Source organism: Triticum dicoccoides, chromosome 5A (genome assembly GCF_002162155.2).
Source record: "Triticum dicoccoides isolate Atlit2015 ecotype Zavitan chromosome 5A, WEW_v2.0, whole genome shotgun sequence".
NCBI lineage: Eukaryota > Viridiplantae > Streptophyta > Magnoliopsida > Poales > Poaceae > Triticum > Triticum dicoccoides.
In genome coordinates this window covers 179,291,750-179,308,086 of record NC_041388.1, presented here as the reverse complement: position 1 = coordinate 179,308,086, position 16,337 = coordinate 179,291,750, and positions in this window count along the sequence as shown.

The following is a 16,337-nucleotide window of genomic DNA, read 5'->3' as shown; positions in this document are numbered from 1 at the left end:
ACTAGGAATCTTACAGGGGTTTGTCGGTGTCAAAACCGGCGGATCTCGGGTAGGGGGTCCCGAACTGTGCGTCTAGGCCGGATGGTAACAGGAGGCAAGGGACACGAAGTTTTACCCAGGTTCGGGCCCTCTCGATGGAGGTAAAACCCTACGTCCTGCTTGATTAATATTGATGATATGGGTAGTACAAGAGTAGATCTACCACGAGATCGAGGAGGCTAAACCCTAGAAGCTAGCCTGTGGTATGATTTTTGATGTGTATGTTGTCCTATGGACTAAAACCCTCCGGTTTATATAGACACCGGATAGGGTTAGGGTTACACAAAGTCGGTTACAATGGTAGGAGATCTACATATCCGCATCACCAAGCTTGCCTTCCACGCCAAGGAAAGTCCCTCCCAGAGACGGGACGGAGTCTTCAATCTTGTATCTTCATAGTCCAGGAGTCCGGCTGAAGGTATAGTCCGGCTATCCAAACACCCCCTAATCCAGGACTCCCTCAGTAGCCCCTGAACCAGGCTTCAATGATGACGAGTCTGGCGCACAGATTGTCTTCGGCATTGCATGGCTGGTTCCTCCTCCAAGTACTTCATAAAAGATTTTGAACACAAAGACAGTGTCTGGCTCTGCAAAATAAGTTTCCACATATTGCCATAGAGAGAATAATATTTACACAAATCTAATCTGCCGACGTATTCCGTAGTGCGACACACCACGGCCAAGCCTTTATCCGAGTCGTTTCATTATCCCACCTCAGCGCGTCACGTGAGGCGGTTTCCTTGGCACGTCTTGTTAGAGCAGAGATTGTGTCCCCTTATTCTGGGATTCTCATCAATACGGGCGTGGGTAACCCAACCGCTTCTAGGACTCCTAGATTATAGGCAAATCCAAAACAGACATGGAGAAGACGCTTGATATTCACCCTCTTTATAAAGGGACAAAGCTTTTATTTTTCCCTCCCGTGCTTAATCGAATCCTTCCCCACCTCAAGCTCAAGCGCCCAAAGTTCAGGTCAGGTGTTCCGAACCTTCAGTCATGTCCGGATCTAGCCTTCAAGGCCGATGGGTGCCTTCCTCCGTCACGGAGGAAGACATCAAAAAGTTGAGGGAGGCCAGATATCTGACCGCCAAGATTTTGCATCGGCTGCCTCCCCGAGGCCAGCCCGTCCCAACCCCCGAACCCAACGACAACATCATGTTCATCTCCCACTTCCTCTGAGGTCTAGGCCTTGCTCTGGATCCTTTCTTCAGGGGTTTGATGTTTTATTACGGGCTAGACTTCCATGATCTAGCTCCGGACTCCTTTCTTCACATCCCGACATTTATTGTCGTATGTGAGGACTTCCTCCGGGTTACCCCTCACTTTGGCCTATGGCTCAAGACCTTTGAAGTGAAGCCGAAGATGATCGAGGGGCAACATGCAGCGTGTGGAGGCGCCTCAATACGCAAGATGGCGGGAGCTCCGTGGCCCAAATGTTCCATCCCAGAGGTGTCTGAATTGTGGCAACAGGAGTGGTTCTACATCACGGCTCCTAGAAGTGCCAAGTGGGCGGCTGCCCCTGTTTTCCGCTCGGGCCCTCCACCACAACTGATGTCATGGATCAGCAGAGGTCTAAGCTAGGGTCCAGCCAAGGACGTGCCTATACTGCAAAGCCGCATTCGAGATCTCTTCGATGGAGATTTCAGTTTGGTTGCAGTAGTACAAGTTATGCTGGTTCGTCAAGTCCAGCCTTGCAAATGCCGGCCTCTTAGCCTATGGGAGTTCAATCCCGAGGGACCGCGTGTCATTCAAAACTTTCTTGGCCTGACGCACAAGGAGATGTACAAGTCATTCTTCGGACCTTAGGTGGAGTGTCCGGAAATCACCGAGGACGTGGGCCTGAGTAGTAACTGCGCCGCCGAATAGGTAAGGCATCTTCCGGCCGAACATACTATCTCTCCTTTGTCACGAAGTTATTTCTGAGAGTTTGCTTTTTGACCAGGACTGGCTAACAAAGGCGAAGTTGATTCGGTGTTCGGCCCCCCTCCCTGAGGGTTTGGAAAATCCGGTATTGGAAAAAGATGCTCCAGACCGCACCTTGCCCGGAGCCCTTGAAGGAAGATACTGTGGAGGATAATGCGGGCGGACGCGGGCCCCCAATGCTGCCCATTCTAGCCGAGGGAGCGAGCATCTCCATGAAGGAAGACGACCAGAAGAGGAAAAGGACTGCGCCCGGGGATTCGGAAGCCGAAACTTCCAAACGGGAGAAGAAGTCTCCCACAGAGGGTCCTACCTTGGGGGGCGTCGTTGCCGCACAAAGTCCGCGGGGGAATCAATTCTCCCGCGAGTCGTAAGTGACCGGAAATAATTTAATAGTACATATATGCCATCTTTTTCTTCTGAGAAGATAACCACCGCATATATTTTTGCAGTTCGGGCCTTAGCCCCTCTCAAATGAGCTCGTCTTCGGGGGATCTTCTTCCAGAGATGATGGAGAGCGAAACGCCTCCTCCGGACTCCTCCTCTCCGGAAGCGGGCGATCCTGAAGTGTCGTCGCGGAGGGCCTCTCCGAGTCCGGTGAGGCCAGAAGATAATCCCATTGACCCCCGAGGCTCCCAGTGTCCGGCTCCCGAAGAGAGCAGACAAAAGAGTCAGACACCATCTAGTGTGTGATCGGATGTTCTGAGGGAGTTGGTGGGGCGAGCGGCCATCTCAGATGAACACCGGGTGCTGATGAATACGGTGATGGAGAGAATATCGTCCGCTGAAAGCGGATTGCATGAAGCTTTTATGAGTCTACTAACAGGCTTTGAGGTACGTAAAAGAATGTATGATAGTCCTGCACATGCTAGGTGTGCCCTGTGTAGATAGTAGCCCCTGAGACTCTGGTTGTCGTCGGAAACAACGATGAACAGAGGATCATAATCCGAGGTAATAACCATACTGCCTCTATGTGCAGGTGATGGAAGCTCCGGTGGCTAGCCGGACTAGCGAGTTTGCCCATTTAGAACGGCAGTTGGATGCGGCAGACGCCGACATCGAGCTTGTTAACAAAAGGCTTGATGAGGCACATGGTAAGTGTCATTATCTGGTAAACGTCACATAGGAAGAGCAGCATAATGCCAGTATCTTTAATATGTTGTGACTGCAGATGGAGCTGCCACTGTTGAAGCCTTGCGGGCAGAACTTGCCCGAGCCAAGGAACAAGCGAGGTTGGGTAATGCGGCTGCTTTGAAGGCGGCTGAAGAGTTGCAAGCCGAGAAGGCCGCACATGACGAGAGCCGAGACAAGATGGCCAAGATGGCCATAGAATTAAAAGCCACCGCCGACCGTTGCCGGGTTCTTGAAAAGGAAAACCAGGCGAAGGCATCGGACCTTGAGAAGGCTGCTGCGATGAGAAAAGACCTCCGCTCTGCTATGAGGGCAAAGAAGGAGGAGCTGCGGGAAGCCGGGGATATTGTAGCTGGGAAATCCTTTATGTTGCGGAGGAAGTTTGGAGATCCACGGTATGCCCCTCTGGATCGGCTGTGGAGTTCGGAGGATGTATATATGGATTTGGCGGCGAGCGCTGCGGATGCGGCCAAGTATTTCCAGGGTCAGCCGAACCGTGAAGTAGACCAGCTGTTTTGGAGACAATTCCATTCTCCCGAGCGTCCGCTTTCATTGACTGACCAATTAGCCGAATGGGCCGAACTAAATAGGTTGTCCGGACTCTCCATGAGGTCTGTTGTGGATCAGCTATGGGAGGAAGGGTCAAAACCGAACAACTATTTCAGCTTGGTGCAACAGTTCCTTGACGTGGTGCCGTGCATTGATGCGATGAAGAGGTCGGCATGCATAGAGGGTGCACGGATGGCCTTTGCCCATGTTAAGGCAAACTGGGCGGAGATGGATGCTACCAATGTTGCAGCGCGGGATTCGGTCATAGGTCGAAAGGCTGCTGAGCACTACTTTGAAGAAGTTCTTGAGGGTGCCCGTTTGATAAAGACCTAGTGCTCAAAAAATATTATATTTGAGTGATATGTAATCTCATTGTAAGCGAAATGCTTTTATGAATTTTTATAAGGCTATTTTTATACTTTTGCCTGAAAGTAATATGATGCCTCCTGGGCGGCCGTTTATGTATACATCTGTATAACCAGAAAGATTGCAGTCGTCGGCTTCATCCCCCATGCATATAATGCAGAGGTGCTCGCAAAAACACGCGTTCACACTTAACCCAACGTGTTGGTCCTATTAAGGAGGTGATAGCGGAGGGAGCGAGGCAACCGGACTATAATGCTTTAACACTTGCACTTAGCCATAGGAGTTTGACAGTGGGGCTACTAGATAGCCCCTGGTAGCTCTGCACTCTCCCGATTCCGGGGTGCATACATGCCTGGCCGGAAAACGACCCTTCGTTAAGGCGGAGGAATTCTAACATTCCCATAGGTCATCGAGTGGTTGACTAGTCTCACGCTATATCATGACAGTCAGTTTTCGGCTTTCTCTACTGAGGTGCTCGTCCGGATGAACCAGGGCACAATCGCAGTAGTTCTCCTGGTGCTACCTTAGCCGGTAAAGAGGAACGTAAGGCACCAAAACGCAGGAGCCGGGCAAACCCAACATTTGACCAAAGACAATGATTCGGAGCTAATGCATATAGGGCCTAACTCGCGACGCCGAACACTCCCTAAGGTATTCGGTCTTTGTGGTATAAACCGGGCCTAAATAATGGCCTTTGTAAGAAGCCCCTTGTGTCCAGGTACATGCATTGTTCTGGCGTGGCCACATGCCAAGACGTCAGCATCCTTCTCAACGGTGGATATGTATCAACAAGAGACAGTAAAAAAGGTTTACGCAGAGTCTTAATCTAAAAAGAATCCTTGGAGCGGGTCCCTGCTGCACGTCTGCGCCTGTGTCTCCATTGTGCCGTATCCTGGACGGGTGTAGCACGATGATCGTCTGTAAAAGAGAGGAAGTTAAGTGAAAAAGTTGTCGTGCAAAAACATAGTTTGTAAAGAAACCATGTATAATTGAAGATGATAAGAAATTGCCACTTGTCTGCGCGCGTTGAGCCCCTTGTGTTGAAAAATAGGGGTGTGACCACTTATTCGGTATAAATAGCGGCGCCAGACTTGATTAGTTGTATCTGAGGTCTTGACGACCTATTGGATGCTTTCGCTGGTCCGGACGCCTTTAATGTGCGGCTGCCAAGGCAGCCTCACTCTCTTCGGTGCGCAGAGAGCGCTTGATATTTCCGTGCACTATAATGATGCCACGTGGACCGGGCATCTTGAGTGTGAGGGAGGCGTAGTGTGGTATTGCATTAAAGCGAGTGAAAGCTTCGCATCCGAGTAGTGCTTGATAGCCACTTGAAAATGGAGCGATGTGGAAAGTTGAATGCTCGCGACGGAAGTTATCGGGGGAGCCGAATATAACTTGTAGTAAGAGGGAGCCCATACAACGAGCCCCTGGGCCTGGCGTTACTCCTTTAAAGGTAGTATTTCTATGGCGAATTTGTGTTGGGTCTAACCCCATCCCGCGGATTGTATCCTGATATATTAGGTTTAGGCTACTGCCGCCGTCCATCAAGACTCATGTGAAGTGATATCCGCCAATTACTGGGTCTAATACCAGGGCAGCCCATCCTGCGTGTCGGATACTTGCTGAGTAATCGCGATGGTCGAAAGTGATCGGTTGAGACGACCAGTGGCAGGACTTCGCGGTGACAGGCACTTGGGTATATTTTCCTGGGAGTGCCGTGTTGTTTTTTCCCTTGATCACGTGTAACACGTTTACTATTTTGACTTCTGATGGAAATTTCTTTTGTTCTGCCGTGTCTTGCTTGGGAGGCTCGTCCTCGTCTTCACTTGGTGTATCCTCCCCCTTATGTACGGCGTTGAGCTTGCCGGACTGCTTGAAGACCCAACATTCTCCGTGGGTATGATTAGCAGGTTTACCAGGGGTACTATGGATCTGACATACTTGGTCCAGAATTTTGTTGAGGCTGGACAGTTCATCCCTGGTGCCTTTAGGGTGCGGCTTTTGACCTGGCCGAGAGCTTTTGAATCCGGCATTTACTGCCGTGCCCCTCGTGTTGTCTTCTTTATTCCGGCGTTTGTTATTGCTGTTGCGCCGTGATTTCCCATTTCCATCTCTAACTTCAGATGTACTGGGGTCGCTGGTGCTGCATCTGGCTAGCCAGCTGTCCTCACCCGCGCAAAAGCGGGTCATGAGGTTCGTTAATGCGGCCATCGTTCTCGGCTTATTTTGGCCGAGGTGTCTGGCGAGCCATTCGTCACGGACGCTATGCTTGAAATCTGCCAAGGCTTCAGCGTCCGGACAGTCGACAATCTGGTTCTTTTTAGTAAGAAACCTGTTCCAAAGGTTTCGGGCTGACTCTCCAGGCTGTTGAGTTATATGACTCAAATCGTCCGCATCCGGAGGTCGGACATAAGTCCCTTGAAAATTTGCCCGAAAGGCGTCTTTGAGCTCTTCCCAACTTCCAATGGAGCTTTCGAGGAGACCTTTGAGCCAGTGACAAGCTGGCCCTTTGAGCTTGAGGGGTAGGTACTTGATGGCGTGGAGATCATCTCCTCGAGCCATATGGATATGAAGGATGTAGTCCTCAATCCAGACCCTAGGGTCTGTTGTTCCGTCGTATGCCTCTATGTTTACGGGCTTGAATCCCTCTGGAAATTCGTGGTCCGGTACTTCATCAGTGAAACATAGGGGGTGTGCGACACCCCTGTAGCTGGGTGTACCGCGTTGTTCGGATGTTTGTTGTGTTGCATTGTATGCTGGGGCGCGCTTGTGTGGTCCATAGATGGATCTGGTTGCGCCATCCTTTGGGTGCGAGCCCTCGCATGGGTCGCGTATTGTATTGTGAGCGGCGTTGTATGCCGCTCTGTGTTGGTAGAGGGGTCGTCTATCCGACCAGGTGGCTGCTTTGATATTTGGTTGTGGGGGTTCTAAGGCCTCCTCATCGAATTTGGGTAGCAGCTTCCGCTTTGGGTAGCTCTTGGAGGGGCGATTGTCGCTGTACCTTGCTGCAGTGCTAAGTATTTTACTCCATCTGAATTGGAGTCTGTCTTGCACGGCCTTGAGCCTTTGCTTCTACTTTTTCAGGCTCCTCGCGGTGGCAACAAGCCTTTTACGGGCAGTCTGCTGCTCCGGGTGTCTGTCCGGTGTTATGTCGTCCGGACCATTATCCTTGATAGGATTTGCTTGTTCGGTTTGATTGGATTGCCGTTGTCCGGCAGCGGTTCGCCCTGCTCCAGCGCTGGGTCTGTGTGATCGCTATTTCTGTCGAGGCGGGATTTGGGGCGGCGCTTGTGTTGCCGCTTTGACTGCTTTTCGAGGGAACAAGCCTTCGGTGCGTCCTTCCGCTCCTCGTCGTCATCTTTTGGTGCATCCACCATGTATACGTCATATGACGAGGTGGTGTTCCAGGGCCCAATAGGTGCTGGTTCATCATCGTCTCCTTCATCGGCTTCCATGCCGTCGATGTCTTCGGAGTCGAAGTCGAGCATGTCGGTTAAATCGTCGATAGTGGCTACAAAGTGGGTGGTGGGTGGGCTTTGAATTTCTTCATCATCCGCATCCCAATCTCGCTGACTGTAGTCCGGCCAGGGCTCTCCTGATAAAGAGAGAAACTTTAGTGATTTTATAATATCGCCAGAGGGCGAGTGCTGAAAGATGTTCGCGACAGTAAACTCCATGATCGGCACCCAATCGGATTCGATTGGTAGAGGCGCGAATGGTTCAGAGTCCGGAGAGGAGTCCGACTCCTTGAAATCACGAGTCTCGCGGAGTGCGGGGCTGGTGTTCGGCTCGATCGCCGTTAGGATCGTAGCCCCCGAGGCGGCGTCCAACCACCCATCCTCGATCCGCGCGGTTGGCTCCGAATTAAGGGTCGAAGCCGATGCGGGTGCGGCCTTCAGGGCACTGTTAGGCGGCAGAGCTAGATCATGCTCGTCGTGGCAGTGCGGCGCTCTCGGCAGTGGCTCGAATCCGTCGAAGATCAAGTCACCGCGGATGTTGGCCGTGTAGTTTAAACTTCCAAATCTGACCTAACGGCCAGGGGCATAGCTTTCGATCTGCTCCAGATGGCCAAGTGAATTGGCCCGCAGTGCAAAGCCGCCGAAGACAGAGATCTGTCCAAGGAGACAAGTTTCACCCTGGACCGCATCACTATCGATGATCGTGGGAGCCATCAAGCCTGACGGCGACGACACAGAGGAACTCTCAATGAAAGCACCAATGTCGGTGTCAAAACCGGCGGATCTCGGGTAGGGGGTCCCGAACTGTGCGTCTAGGCCAGATGGTAACATGAGGCAAGGGACATGAAGTTTTACCCAGGTTCGGGCCCTCTCGATGAGGTAAAAGCCTACGTCCTGCTTGATTAATATTGATGATATGGGTAGTACAAGAGTAGATCTACCACGAGATCAAGGAGGCTAAACCCTAGAAGCTAGCCTATGGTATGATTGTTGATGTGTATGTTGTCCTACAGACTAAAACCCTCCGGTTTATATAGACACCGGATAGGGTTAGGGTTACACAAAGTCGGTTACAATGGTAGGAGATCTACATATCCATATTGCCAAGCTTGCCTTCCATGCCAAGGAAAGCCCCTCCCGGACACGGGACGAAGTCTTCAATCTTGTATCTTCATAGTCCAGGAGTCTGGCTGAAGGTATAGTCCGGCTATCCGAACACCCCCTAATCCAGGACTCCCTCAGGGTTAATCGGGATAAAGGACATAAGATATTTTTTATACTAGTTCGGCCCCTTACGATGAAGGTTAAAGCCTACGTATAGTTGGGATTGATATTGCTGGGGTTTCGATCTCCAAGTGGCTCAACTCACCAGCTTGGTTATCGATCTGTTGTTTCTTTCCCTAAGCCGCAGCCGGGTAGTCCCCTTATATACATGGGTTGACGCCTGGTGGCCTACAGAGTCCCGGCCGGCTCATAAAACGTGTCCGGCTCGGTGACTTCTTTTATATGCCTTTCTTTACATATGTAGGTTTACAATATTGGGCCTTAAGCCGCCTTTGGGCTTAGGCCTTCTATAAGTCTAGATAACTATCATCTTGAATATTACTGGGCTTCTTTTTATAACCCGCCATTGAGGTTGACTCGGCCCCTCCTGGGCGGGTCATACCTGGTAGTTATATCCCCAACATTAGGCCCCAGGTTGACTTGAACTTTGTTCTTTGTCAATCTTCAACACTTAGACGAAATCCATCTTCCTCTATCTGAAAGAACTCTGTAACCCGCCATGACGTCATCTTCTGAAAACATGAAAGCCTGTTATGGCGTCATCTTCAATGGATCTTTTATCTTTTAATGTCTTCCGAGAATCGAGGCGTTCGTTTAGCTGGATAATCATTATTTTTGTCTTCCCTTGATTTTCGCGCCCGTTTATTCGCATCTGCCCTTATAAATAGGCACGCGGCCGGTTTTTATCATTCTCCTCTCTTCTTCATCTTCTTCCTCTCGCAAGCTCCGCTGCTGCTCGAGCTCTGCCGCCACCGCAACTGTCATCGTCGTCCTCAAGCTTGGCCGCTGCATCATCCTGAGTTCGTCCAGAGAAATGCGGCGACTCTTCGCAGCAGGTCTGCATCTCATAAGTTCCTTCTCTCTGATGCACCTAGATCTGTTTTAGGGTTGCGAGTTCATCAGTGTTCTTCGCCTGTTCATCATGGATCATCTTGAAGTTCTTCTCCGCAACTTCTTCTGATACAAAAAGGAAATATAACTCGCGCGGTAGCTGTTTTGCGTCCATTTTTGATATCAGTAGATCCCTTTTTCCTGTATAGATGCTTCATTATAGCCGATGAATTCATATGTACTAGGTTTTTTGGTCTAGAATATTTCCTTTTTGGAACGACCATTTGATCCAACATAATAACGACAGCTTGGTAAAACTTGTTTATGCCAACACTCAGCTGAATTTGCTTTCTGAGAGAATCTGTAGTCATGGCGGCTTACCGCTCTGGCTTTCTTTCTCTTATATGCCATTAGCCCTTAGCTAAGCCGTCATTAATTGTTTTACATCTTCAACCTTTAACTGTTAACCTGACCGTAAACTGAACCGGCATGTTGTTATTTCTTTTTCAGTTCCTTGCACATCATGCCATCAAAGACACCCACCGTCTGTAACTGAGTTCCCTCATCCATTACTGAGGAACATTTAAAAGAGTTCTTCCTCATTGGGTTTCTGCCCTCCAAGACTGTCATGTCTTATCGTGCTCCTGACCTGGAAGAGAAACGACCCAATCCAAAAGACGGAGAAGTGATTGTCTTTACTGACCACATGAACCGTGGTTTCTCACCGCCCGGTTCAAAGGTCTTCAGAGAAGTCCTTCATTTTTTCAAACTCCATCCTCAGGACCTTGGACCCAATTCCATATCTAATATTTGCAATTTCCAAGTGCTCTGTGAGGTGTATCTTCAGCAAGAGCCGACCTAGAGCTGTTTAGAGAGTATTTTTACCTGAACCGGCAAAACGAATGCACCAACGGTCCTAGCTTAGAACTTGGAGGCATCTCAATTCAGCGCCGACAGGGTGCTGTCTTCCCTCTTATAGTCTTACCAAGTCACCCAAAGGACTGGAACCAAACCTGGTTTTACTGTCAGGACATCTCACCAGCAAACGAGAAGCCATTGTCGGGTTACTGCCCCGATCGTATTGACTCCAAGTTCACACTTCTAGATAAACTCACTGTCGCTAAATGCAAGAGGCTGCTTCCGTCCATCAGATGAATCAACGCTTTGTTGGGGAATGGTTTAACCAGAGTAGATCTGACCAGTTGCTGGATCTCATGGAGGGTTATTCCATTAAGCCGTCGGTCAAAATTGATGTATGAGTATGGTGGAGGCCCGGACGATTCTCTTCATCACAGCCCGGTTGAATTAACCGAAGAAGACATTGTCTCAATGTCAAACCTTTTGGTGAATGGAAAATATGAAGACTGCAGCATTGTTGGGTTAAATCCCTTCTACAAGCTTAACCCGGTACCAGAAGTAAGTATACTCTGATCTCTTTTCCTTTGTGTTTTGCCTAGCTATATTGTTTTTAGCATTGATCTTTCCTCTTGTCTTCGCAGGCTAATTCTGACTTTTGGATAGTGAAATATGACCACGAGGCTACCAAGAAGGCGAAAACCGCCACCATGAACGCCAAGAAGACGACCCGGAAATTGAAGAAGAAACAGAAGACCACTGCTGAAGATTTAATGAAACTGGATGACACGTCTGATTCGAAGGTAGCCCTTGATTCCCTTGGCCAATTTTTTAACAATCTTATTGACACTAATCCTTACCAGCATGACACTGGGGCCAGTCAGGCCAGGGAAGCAGAGGTAACTATCATTTCCTCTGACTCAGAGCCCTTAGTAAGACACAAAGTTCGACGAGTGATCCATAAAGTAAGGTTTTCTAACCCTTTAGCTCACTTGGATCCCAACTTTCATTTGAAAAAGCAGCAACATGAAAGCCGCCGTGAAGTTGGGTTTGAAGATGAACCGGCTGTCGTCCTTCACCAAACTCCTCGGAAACGCCCGAATGAGGTTTACTTATTTATGTCTTTAACTCTTTTTAATGGACCCTGCTCCTTGTATTTCTTTTAACTCTTTTTTATCCTTTTAGGAGGTGTCTCGTTCCTCTGGCGACTCATCACAAACACAATTCTCGGCTTTCAAGACTGCTCCCGAGTAATCAGAAACCCTCCTTTCTTTTGGTTTGTTCAATTGTATCTTTATACCGACAATCCTGCAACATTTTTCCTTAGCGGCCAAGCTAAATCCAAAATGGCGAAGGTAGCAAAACCAGCGGAACACCCGCCAGTGCTGGCATCTGATCCGGTGAGGCCACCTTCTCCATTAGCTAATGCTCCAGAACACCCGCTTATTGACAATGAGGCAAATCCTCCTGAGTCGGCTTTGGATGAAGCCATTGTGAATCCTTCTACAGCTGGTCTGTCAAGCTTAGCCAACCCGCCGGATCCACCTGCCCAAGATGTTCAAATTACTGGGAGCCGCTTTCTTGAGCCGGGGAACCCAACCGTGTTGGCTCGCTGTACAACAAAGCAGGAGGCGTTGGAGAGGCAGAAAGGTCGCTTTGACATTGCCAACTATGACCGTCTTAATGCCAGTGACATTTTATCTGGCTATCTCAATCATGTACACTCCAGTCGCGAATCTGAGATTGAGATGGTCAAGCAGCTTCAGTTGAAGTATGAGGTACATTTTCCGGTTTACATGTATTCCTTCAGCCCCCAAGTCTTCAGATTATGAGATAACAGGAATAACCTGTAGACTTTAACATATAGGCCGACACTTTTACTTCTGAATCTTTGCTTGACTTTAATATAACAAAGCTTCACCTATAGTCCCCAAGGACCGGTTTATTTTGATCATAAATGAATCGGTACTTTTAAAATTGTTGTTGAGACCGTCTTCAAAGTACTTAACACTTCGGCTTAACCTTGATAAACTTGCCGAACTGTATACATTAGCCCCCAAGTGCCAAGTGTTGTTACTTTGCAAGGTACTTGAGACTTTGAGTATGTTTGTAAAGTCGTAGAAATTTGATTTGTCATACATTAGCCCCCAAGTGTCAGGTGGTTTTTTGTAAAGTACTTGAGACTTGAATCTTGAATTTGGAATTTTGAATCTGAAATGTTTTACAGAACGCCTTGTCTGAATTGAACTCCCAATTGACTGACGCAAAGACCCGGCTAGCAAGTCAGGAGTCGGAAATCAAATCTTCTAAGTCCAAACTGCAAGTAAGCCTTTCTACAATGGAAAATTTGAAGACTAGCTTTGATGCCAAGGAAAAAACTTGGGAAAATGAGAAAGCACTCCTGACCCAGCGAGCTGAGACAGCCGAGACAGCTCTGAAAGAGATTTCAACACAGCTGAACAGGTTAAAAGGTCGGGTTTCTCAAATGGTAGCTGCTATTTTTGGTAAGATGCCTGAGTTGACCTTTTGTGTTTTTTTTGCCAAACCGGAGTATAAGCCGCCAACTGACTTTGTGTGTAAAAACTTATGCAGGTCCTCGAAGTAATAATCTGAGCCAAGACCCGTTGATTAAACTGAAGGCAGTATACTCTTTGGTTGAACAATTGTATATCGGTGCGCAACGGGCTCTGGCCGCCATCTCTCCTGCTAATCAAGGACCCAACCGGCTCAACGATGTCCAGAAGAAGCTGTCCATCCTTCCTGCTAGATTCCAAGAAGTCAAATGCACCTACGCGCGAGCCGGAGCTTTGACTGCCCTAAGCCGCTCCAAGGCTTGGGTGCCAGACCTAGACCCGGCGGACGTAGTGTCGGAGTAATGGGCCACGGGTAGGCTAACCCGAGGCCCATAACCTTTCAAGACATCGGGGCTGACTACGCCCCTCAAGACACTAGGATGGAGAGCCGCCTCCCAGAGGCCGGCTGAAGGAACAACCGACTGCCCGCATGCGGCCGAGTCCTGGGGACGAGGTCGAGATGGGCCGGCTCCGCCTGGCGGCTTCCAGAGAAGCCGACCACGGGGAGCCGGCCCATGACGCCAACAAAGCCCATATCCTTATCAAGGGGGATGGGATGGGGAGTGGCAACAGTAAAGGCCACTCCCTCCCCTTTTCCATGGGATGGCTAGCCCACAGTGCGTCGTACGAACGGAGATCTCCGTCCGGCCATGCACTGTTGCCGTGCCATCCCTGACATCAGCAACAGTGGGCGGAGTCCTGCGCCCACGACGGCCTGTCAGTACGGCCCATGGACGATGGCCCCTACCGGTCAGTGAGAGTCCAGGAGACGGCAATAGCGCCACCAGTCGGACCCGAAGGAAGCCGGCCCCCAGAAGTCGGCGTGCCCCTCCCAAGGGTCCCACATGCCATTAACCAGACGAGATGGGTCGTGGCTACAGTAATCGCCTGCCAGGTGGCGGAGCTGTAGCCACGACCCCATGACCAAGCCTGCATCATTAGAGGCACAACTATAGTAATCAGCAGCTGGCAGGACCCACAGGCGGCGGGTACGGCCTGTCGGCTCTGTACCAGACCAGTCAACGGGGCCCACTAGCCGGCGGGCCCCAGCAGTCGACATAAAAGCCGGCGGGTGAAGAGACTGACGGCTGGGCCCTGCGCCCAGTCGGTTTACCATTGTAACCCTGGCGGTAGGCCTATATAAACCCCCCAGGGCACCCATGCAAAGGGTTCCGATCCATTTTAGAATTAGACCAGGCCTTAGAACAGGAGGAGAGCTGGCCTAGAATACCGCTCGAGGAGCACCATTGTACTCACTTTGCCTTAGTGATCATGTGGAGACCCCGCAGAGCAGGACTAGGGGTGTTATCTCCTAGGAGAGCCCCGAACCGGGGTAAAGTTCACCGGCGTTCGTGTCTATGCCTCATCCCGTTTCCAGGCACCGGCGACGTTCTACTTGCCCCCACCATGATAAGCCATCCATTGGCATATGTCGCACCCAACCCCCGAAATTTGGCGCCCACCGTGGGGCCTGTTGCACCGTCGTCCGGAGACCTGTTCTGGACGGAACCCTTTTCCTCCCTGGCGAGCGCAGCCAGCCCGGCACGCCAGACGGAGTCTGCGCCAACACGCTGCATGGCACTGAAATCGCCTGCGCGGCCAGTTACCTCGCTGATATTGTAGGCGAGGTCCGCCTCTTCGACGAGCCCGCATCTGACACTGGCACAGGCGGCCCCGAGAGCCTCCTCGTGGGCCTACTTGATCAACTTCACGTCGCCAGCGAGCCAGCTGGGGACTTGGAGTCCGTAGGCTCCACTGATCCGATGTTGGTCGACTCCGACACCGTGTCGCTTAACACGTTCCCCACCAACGTGGTGGTCCATGATGAGCCGCTTCCTCGCACGGAGAGCGGCGGAAGCACCGTCACGGAAGTGCTTGTCATCGATCATGGCGAGCACTCCGGCGGGGGTGATTACGACCCGCTCCACGCGGCGCTGCAAGACCTAGCAGCACCCACCCTGAAGATGCCGACGCCGAGACGCTGGAGGCACGCCGCCTTCAGCTAGTCGAAGGCGCCAAAAAGCTAGCCAGCATGGGACGCCTGTTAGAAGCCTACCAGCGCGAGATGGACCACGCGGTGGGTGGCACGCCGGCTCCAGCTGGGCCTAGCCGCCTTGGCACGGTCCAGCAGCGCGGTGCGGCTATCGCCGATCTGTTCGGGGCGAATCGCCCCATCTACGCCACACCTGCGGAGAATATTCGAGCCGCCCAGGCGGCGGCAGATGAGTTGGACAAGTTCGAGGCGCAGAGCATCGCTTGATGACGGAGTGTGTCCAGCGACTCCTTGATGCGGTTGCTGAGCAGAACGAGGCCGGCTGCCACACTGATGCGCCGCGCCGACAGAATGACAACCCGCTTCCGCGCCAAGACCAAGGCGCGGAGTCTCGGACGCAAACTGGCGGTGTCCTCGGAAGAAAAGACAAGGAGCCGGCTGCCAAGCGTAGTGGGACTCGCATCACCACAGAGCGCGACCGAGATGGCCGCCCAAGAACAGTGGAGCGACGGGACTACTGTCCGCCTCCTCCCCCTCGGAGGGAAAGGCGAGTCTCCCCGCCGCCTGTTGATCACCCGACACTCGGCGACCGCCTTGGCCGCTGAGAGGGAGTCGGTGAGAATGACGCCCGCCATCGGATCGACCGCCTCCACCGATCCCTGGCGCTTGAAGAAGAAGATGAGTTGGGTCCGCCGTGTTTTGGCCCCCGCATCCGAGACGAGCCATTCCCCAAAGGGTTCATGCTCCCTAGAGACACGCCCAAGTACACTGGCTCCGTGAAGCCAGAGGACTGGCTGGTCGACTACTCCACGGCCGTTAGCACAGCGAATGGCAACAAGCGTGTTGCTGTGAAATACGTTCCACTCATGCTCCAGGGCTCGGCCCGGACGTGGTTGAACAGCTTAAGGCCCCGCAGCATCAACAGTTGGGTCGACTTCAACGACACCTTTGTCCGCAACTTCACCATCACATACAAGCGACCTCCCAAACCCCGCCAGCTCTCCTTGTGCGTGCAGGGCCCCAGCGAGTCAGCTCGTGACTACCTCACGCACTGGGCCGAGCTCCGCAACTCTTGCGAGGGCGTGCACGAGGTGCAGGCTATTGAGTACTTCACTACAGGATGCCGAGAGGGCACCCTCCTCAAGCACAAACTTCTCTGCGACGAGCCGGAAACCCTCGATGAGGTGCTGATCATAGCAGCCAACTACGCCACGGCCGACTCCTCCATGAAGACGGAGATTAATGTCAGCGCAACCGGCAGAGTAGCTCCTCAGGCTCCCCAAACCCCAGCCAGAGACACCAGTCGACGTCAACAGCAGAACGACCACGAGCGTAAAG